Source organism: Alexandromys fortis, unplaced genomic scaffold, assembly GCF_014885135.2.
Source record: "Alexandromys fortis isolate MF-2015 unplaced genomic scaffold, M_Fortis_MF-2015_v1.1 scaffold_87, whole genome shotgun sequence".
NCBI lineage: Eukaryota > Metazoa > Chordata > Mammalia > Rodentia > Cricetidae > Alexandromys > Alexandromys fortis.
In genome coordinates, this window is record NW_026067971.1 from 6,684,010 (window position 1) to 6,691,428 (window position 7,419).

At 48.0% G+C, this 7,419-nt stretch overlaps 1 long non-coding RNA gene across 1 annotated transcript; it reads right to left on the reverse strand.

Moving 5' to 3' along the window:
- Positions 1-1,380: 1,380 nt before the first annotated feature.
- Positions 1,381-4,143, reverse strand: LOC126509709 (uncharacterized). Its single transcript, XR_007594234.1, has 2 exons — positions 3,486-4,143; positions 1,381-2,190 (listed from the first exon to the last, which is right to left on the reverse strand). It is a non-coding gene; the product is annotated as an uncharacterized lncRNA (long non-coding RNA).
- Between the last annotated feature and the right edge of the window lie 3,276 nt (positions 4,144-7,419).

Consider the following 7,419-nt stretch of genomic DNA (forward strand, 5'->3'; position numbering starts at 1 on the left):
ATTTTAAGTCCAAGGCCAGCCTTAGCAGCACAGAGAGATCCCTCTCTGGAAAAGAAACATTACAGATGTTGGCCGGGGCCTGGAAGAACTTGGAGAAACAGAAACACTTGGCGCACCTGTGATAGCCATACAGATGGTGCGGCTACCACGGAAACCAGTGTAGAGGCTCCTTGTAAAGTCAGGACTAGAACGACTGTCCAGTCTAGAAATCCCACTGACGGCATGTACCCAGAGCCATTGACAGCAGACCTGAAAATCCATCCATGTCGCTCCTCCGGCAGAAAACACTCTTCTCAGACAGAGAGATGGCTCAGCATCTCACTGTTACTGCGTGCTTTAACTTTTTATTTATTTCTTGAGCATGTCACACATTTTCATCATGTCTCCTCCCAGAGCTTCCTTGCTCTCTACCCACCTAACTAAATGTTCTTTACCTCTTTTAAAAAAAATGAAAGGACAAACAGAAAGCCACTAAAAATATGTAATCCGGTTTGTGCTGTCCCAGAAGCTCTGGAGCAGGGGCACCCGGAGTGTGTCGCTGCCTTGGCGGAAACTGTCCCCCTCCCGCTCCTTACAGGTAGTTCTGAATCATTTCTTATGTAGGGTAGGACTTTGTGCCCACTGCCCCTCCTTTGTGCTGGGGATTTCTTTCTGGCTTGTGCAGGCCTTGTGTGTCACAGTCTGGGAGTTCATATATGAACCCGTATGCTCTGTTGTGTCTGGAAAATGCTGTTTCCTTAAACTCATGTGCGACCCATATCGCTCTTACTTTCTGCCCCCTCGTCTGTCTTCACAGACCCCAAGTCATGGATGGAGGGGTGTGATAGGACACCCCTAAGGCTCATCATCCGGCTGTGGGTGATGTACTGGTCTATGGTGAGAGCTGTGTCTGTCATGAGGAATCATTTCTCGTCGTGTTCCTTAGGCAAACTACAGTGGGACATTTCCACAGGGCCTGTGACCTGCATAGCCTCAGCAATCTCTCTGTGAGCTATAATAACAGCCTGCTTGTAAGATATGCCCACTGATACAGGAGTGGCAAGAACATCAGGGGAATGCCAAGCCACGCTGTAAATAATTTGGCCTTAAGGAGATGGAACCATACCTGATGTTGTTAATGAGGCCAAGAACCTGAGGCTATGGGCACTTCTTGCATTTCAGAGGACCCAAGTTTGATCCCCAACACCTGTGTTGGATGGTAATCATATGTTTGCAATTCCAGCCCTAGAGGGACACGACGCCCTCTTCTGGCATCTGCAGGCAACTGCACTCACACACATATGCCCACATAAACACACACACACACACACACACACACACACACACACACACACCTAAAAATAAAATAAATCTTAGAAAAGAAAACAGAATTCATCTTAGTTATTTTTACTACATTGTTTTATTCTGGAATATTCTATATAAAGATGTTTAATAAGGGAGAAATAAATTCTAAATGAAAAAGGTATATCTGCTGCTAGTTACGTCAGCTGATCCCTGCAAAAGGGACAACTTGAGATCAAGTTAACACTGGAAAAGTTGAGATCTTATCATTGGGAAAACAACAGCATGAATATTCATATTGTACATAACAGACTTCATTGATGCATGATTAATAAACTCAGGGAATTTGGGGTTCAACCTGAAGATCCAAAAGCAAAACAGTCAGACACTGGCTCTTACCTCAACTTCAGTTCGAAATGGCGATCCTGCCTCCAGGAATCTCAGAATGAGACTGCGTGTGAGAGCTGTCTCCTCACATCTTATAATCCTCTCAAGTTCTGGAATTAAAGGCGTCTACCACTGTGATTAAAGGCATGTACTACCTGGTTTCTATGGCAAACTAGTGTGACTACTGGGATTAAAGGTGTGTGTCACCACTGCCTGGTCGGTAAGGCTGGTCAGTGGGGCTGTTTTACTCTCTGATCTTCATGTAAGCTTTTCATTTAAATACAATGGTTTTTAAACTTTTCACCAAAGGCAAATGTCTTAGGGTTTCTATTGCTGTGAAGAGACACCATGACCACAGCAACTCTTATAAAGGAAAGCATTTTAATTGGAGTGGCTTACAGTTTCAGAGGTTTAGTCCATTATCACGGTGGGACATGGCGGTGTGCAGGCAGACATGGTGCTGGAGAAGGAGCTGAGAGTTCTACATCTTGATCCACAGGCAACAGGAAGTGGTTTGTGTCACTGGGTGTAGATTGAGCATAGGAGACCTCAAAGCCCTGACAATCACACACTTCCTCCACAAGGCCACACCCACTCCAATAAGGCAACACCCCCTGTTTTAGGGGGGGGGAGGGTTATTGCTGTGAAGAGACACCATGACCACACAACTCTTATTGGGGTGCCTTGCAGTTTCAGAGGTTCAGTCCATTACCACCGTGATGGAGACAAAGCAGCCTGCGGGCAGGCGTGGGTGCTGGGGCTGAGAGCACTACACCTTGCAGGCAGTAGGAAGTCAATGGAGAGTCACACTGAGGGAAGCTTGGGCAAAAGAGACCCCAAAGCCCCCCTCCACGTTAACATACCACTCCAAAGCCACACGACTCCAACAAGGTCACACTTCCTAATAGCATCACTCCCTATGAGATTATGGGGCCAATTACACCCAAACCACCACACCTCCTAATAGTGCCACTCCCTTTGGGGACCATTTTCTTCCAAACCACCCCGGCAAAGGAGATTTTTATAAGACTTGAGATCCCAGTTGGGGGATTGGGAACAATAAAGCCTACACTTGTATCGTGACTTCTGTTTCTGAGGGATTGCTCAGAGGTTTGACTCTTGATAAGACCCACTATCGTGGCTCCTCATCACCAACCCTGTCCCTTACCAGTTATCTTGACGGTCCCAGTGACTGCTTACATGTGGTGTGTGGGAGCATGTGTAGTGAACATGTAACAGTCCAGGAAACACACGTGCTACTGGTGAAGTTTTTGGGGCAGTGTGGCAGGAAGACGGATGGAAAGCCTTCATGAGGATGTGGAAGCTGCATTAGGCCTGTCTGGAGGCTTTGGCAGCTGGAATTCCTACTCAAATGGAGTTAAGGAAACTTATTTCAGAGAGCAAGAAACGCAAAGCCAGGTGGGCTCCAGGTGTGATCCAACGGGGCTTCATTCTCACCCATTCTCACAATCACCTTGCCCAGCCTTCTTTCTCTCTCAAAAGCAAGAGACTCCCCCACAACCGTGCCCACACGTGACAATCAAGGGAAGAATCGTCTGCCTGTTCTTGGTTCTCCTTAGGAGCAAGAAAGTCTCCCAGACCCCTAACCCCCCCCCCCCCCCCCCCCCCCCCCGTCAAACCCCCACTTCTCACTGCCCAGAATCGGGTCACATTCCTGTTCCTAAGACTCCCATGATCAGCCTAAGAGGAACATAGCCTTGAAGCTGAGTAAGCAGCCTGAGTTCATCACTGGGGAAAGAGGGAGAACAGAGCAATTAAGGTTCTGTGAGGAAGAACAACAACCTAGTTCAGCTCACCTCTTGTGGCTTCTGTGCACGGCCACGGGCTCTGTCCTCCAGAAGTGGCTCTGTGCTCCAGAGACAGCTCCGTGCTCCAGAGAGAGGCTCCATGCGCCAGAGAGAGATGGCTCCTTCCTCCAGAGATGGCTCCATCCTCCAGAGAGAGACGGCTCCGTGCTCCAGAGAGAGACGGCTCCATGCTCCAGAGAGAGACAGCTCACTCCTCCAGAGATGGCTCCATCCTCCAGAGAGAGACGGCTCCGTGCTCCAGAGAGAGACGGCTCCATGCTCCAGAGAGAGACAGCTCTCTCCTCCAGAGATGGCTCCATCCTCCAGAGAGAGACGGCTCCGTGCTCCAGAGAGAGACGGCTCCATGCTCCAGAGAGAGACAGCTCTCTCCTCCAGAGATGGCTCCATCCTCCAGAGATGGCTCTGTCCCCCAGAGAGAGATGGCTCCATCCTCCAGAGAGAGATGGCTCCATCCTCTAGAGATGGCACTACTTAGTTTATTCTGCATTCTTCTATCATTCTTCACCCAAATCATCACTTTTCTTGAACCTTATGCTGTGATTTTGTTTCTCTTCTTTTTTTCTTAGCAGAAGCCACAATAGGAACCCTGCTATAGAAAGCCCTGAGTGCTATCAAAGGAGCAGGACCATATAAGGTGTCAGGGACCTTTTTATTTTAAATAAGAAACAAAACTATTTATACTTTTACAAGGACTCTGCCCTATTTTAGTAAATACTTGGCAAGGTTTCCTGATTAAAAGAGCAAACTGACCCTTGCTCTGCATGGCTGTTTCACCATAACTAAAGTCGTTCATTAATTTTCTGAAAATAGAAGCAGCGAATGTGTGTTCCTTCACAATGTGCCTGAACTAAGGCTTGCTGGGACTTCACTTATGCAGAGGCATAATGGACCAGGTGTCTTAGAGACAAACCTGGGTCCCAGGCAGACCCCAAGGTGGTCGCAGTTACCAAACAGATTACTTAGACAACAAGCTTTAGTGGACAGAGCGAAGACGCCTCCCTGTGACCCACAAGACGGTGGTTTGTCTGACAGTGGATTTCAAAATGAATCGAGATGTCTTGGATTTGCTAATAAGCCCCAAATGTTTTGACAAACAGCAATTCCCTGGATTACTAAGCCAGCACATTCTGAGGGCAGCTCCTTGAGTGCTGTATGGTTTTGATTTGCTGGCAGTGAACTTATCCTGTGGTCCCGGGCTTGTAGGAAACTCTTCTAGGCCCAGCCACCAATTCTGTGAAGGTGCCATCTTGGTGGCTGAACTGGAAAGGTAAGGCATGGCAGGAAGAACTCTGAATTACTGTGAGAAATTCTGTAGCAAAGCCACGCTGACGGCTACCCCATGACACCACCCAAAGGTGGACACACAGCTTGGTACCTGTGTCATCTGTAGTGAACTATTTCTCCTTCCAGTCCCTGTCTCCTGTCCTTTGGTCTGAGTGGACATTTTCTGATCCCAAATCAAAACCACCCAGAAGAAAAAAAAATCAATAGGTTAAGGAAAGACTTTTGATTCCTAAGATCTCAAGTCTGGAAATTGTTTTAAAGATCAGGTATTTCCAGCCTGTGGCCTCCACACATGGCCAAGACAGCTATGAATGTGGTCCAACCCAGAATCCTAAGCTTCCGCACAGCGTTATGAGAATTTCCTTTTGGGGCGATGTCTTTTTGTAACTCAGATTTGGGTTCTTGAGCATGAACCTTGTGGATGACAGAATCGTGTTCCAATGACAGCAGGTTGGACACAGTCAATTCAACCTCACTCCTCCAAATAACAACCTGAGGAGAAGTGTCACGTCCAGGGTCACAGGGGTCGTTCCCAACAGATTCTCTCCCTCCCTCCTTATTCTCGGCACTACTGGGAAATCCAGACTCTAGCTCCTGCGCCAACTCATCTCCTGCGCGCTAACTCAGCTCCTGCGCCAACTCAGCTCCTGCGCGCCAACTCATCTCCTGCGCGCCAACTCAGCTCCTGCGCGCTAACTCAGCTCCTGCGCCAACTCAGCTCCTGCACGCTAACTCAGCTCCGGCGCCAACTCAGCTCCTGCGCCAACTCAGCTCCTGCGTTCACTGTTTTTTTTTTTTTTTCTTTCACTTAACTATTGTAAGAAAATAGGGATCCCACATGGCAGATCCAGAAGGATTCAGTGGAAGCAACATTTAGTCCCTTTCTATAGAGCTGGAGAGACGGCTGGGCTGTTAGGAGCCTGGGCTGTTCTTGCAAAGGACCTGAGTGATTCCCAGCTCCATGTCAGGCTGCTCATAACTTCCTGTAACTGTGGCCTCAGGGGATCCAATGCCCTCTTCTGGCCTCCAAGGGTATCTGTGCGTGCTTGTGTGTACACACACATACACACACACACACAGAGTCTTTGAAAGGGAGAAACATCTCTCCTGACTGTTGCCATAGGTTCAGTAGAAAGATCTCTGAAATAACAGCCGCTCAGAAGTTTCTAGAGCTGGAAGCATAGCTTAGTGATAGAGCCAGTGTCCAGCATATACAAGTCCCCAGCACTGTTAAAATAAAACTTAAATTTAAAAATCTGTTGCACAGTGTGCGAATAGTTGACTGCTAGATTATAAACTTAAATGTAGTTAATATAGTAAAAAATATATATTCCCAGAAATGCCTAGTTCTAGCTGTGCACCTTGGGGAAGCCACTCTTTCCTTTGTCTCCCTCAGACCAGGCTTTTGTGTGAATTAACAGTGTGTTACAGAAGAGTTTCTCAAACACTACCTGTACGGATCACCTGGAGTCTTATTGAAAATGTCCGTCGTGTCTGTAACTGGTATATGTGTGGATCCTGAGTTGGGTATTTCTAACGAGCTCCCAAGTCAAAGGCATGATTCTGCTTCAAAGCTTCCAAGTTATCATTTTGCTATGAGGTACCGTCTGGTCACCAGACAAGACAGCTAGCTGGGACCCTGAACTGTCTTCTCTGCTCCACGAGGTGTGAAGAAAGGCCATGCTGTCTCTAGAGCCTGCAGCAGGCAGCGCTGAGCATGCTCCCTCTTGATACCAGGTCTAAGGTTTGACGTGTATACCCAGCTCACCTGTGGTCTCACAGTAACCTTGAGCTCAGCACCCTTTTGTAGAATTGGCAACCACAAGGCCAGCATTTCCAAGCCCCTCCTTTAAAAGCTGGTTCTAATCTTGACAATTAGCTCCTTCAGGAAACAGCTGGGACAGGATTAGGATCTGCTATTGGAAGGACCCCTGTGATTTAAGGGTGAGGAAGCATGATAAATTCAACTGGAAAGCAGGAGCCAACTTGCATTCCCGACTCCTTTAGGACCCAGGGCAGGCACTGGCATGAACGGGGCATGAGAGAAAAACAGCACCAAACTGCAGCGAGCCAGAAAGAAACCTGAAAGCGGCAGGTTTGCATCTAGAAGAATTGCGGGAAAATCCACAGGCAGGCCAGCATCACCCGGACCTCGCTAGCTCTAATTACAAGCAGGTGGGTTCCTGGCTGGCCGCTTGAAACTGCTCTGGGTTCTTCTGGGCAGTGAGGAAGTTAGGGTATGTAGGCACTTAGGATACCTTCTTTACCAGGAAGGCAGGGTCCAGAGCTGGTGTGAGAGATGACTTCAAGCCACCCGGGACTCCTAGGGTCCTCCCTTCTTCAGAGACAATCCAGTCACAGCAAAGTTCTGAAGGGAAATGAGAAACAAAGGTGAAAGAAACCATCAGGTATGCCGGGCGATGGTGGCGCAAGCCTGTAATCCCAGCACTTGGGAGGCAGAGGCAGGCGGATCTCTGTGAGTTCGAGACCAGCCTGGTCTATAGAGCTAGTGCCAGAACAGGCTCCAAAGCCACAGAGAAACCCTGTCTCAAAACAAAACAAAACAAAAAAACCAAAACCAAAACCAAAAGCCAAAAAACAAAAAACAAAAAAAAAAACCATCAGGTGATTCTATTCC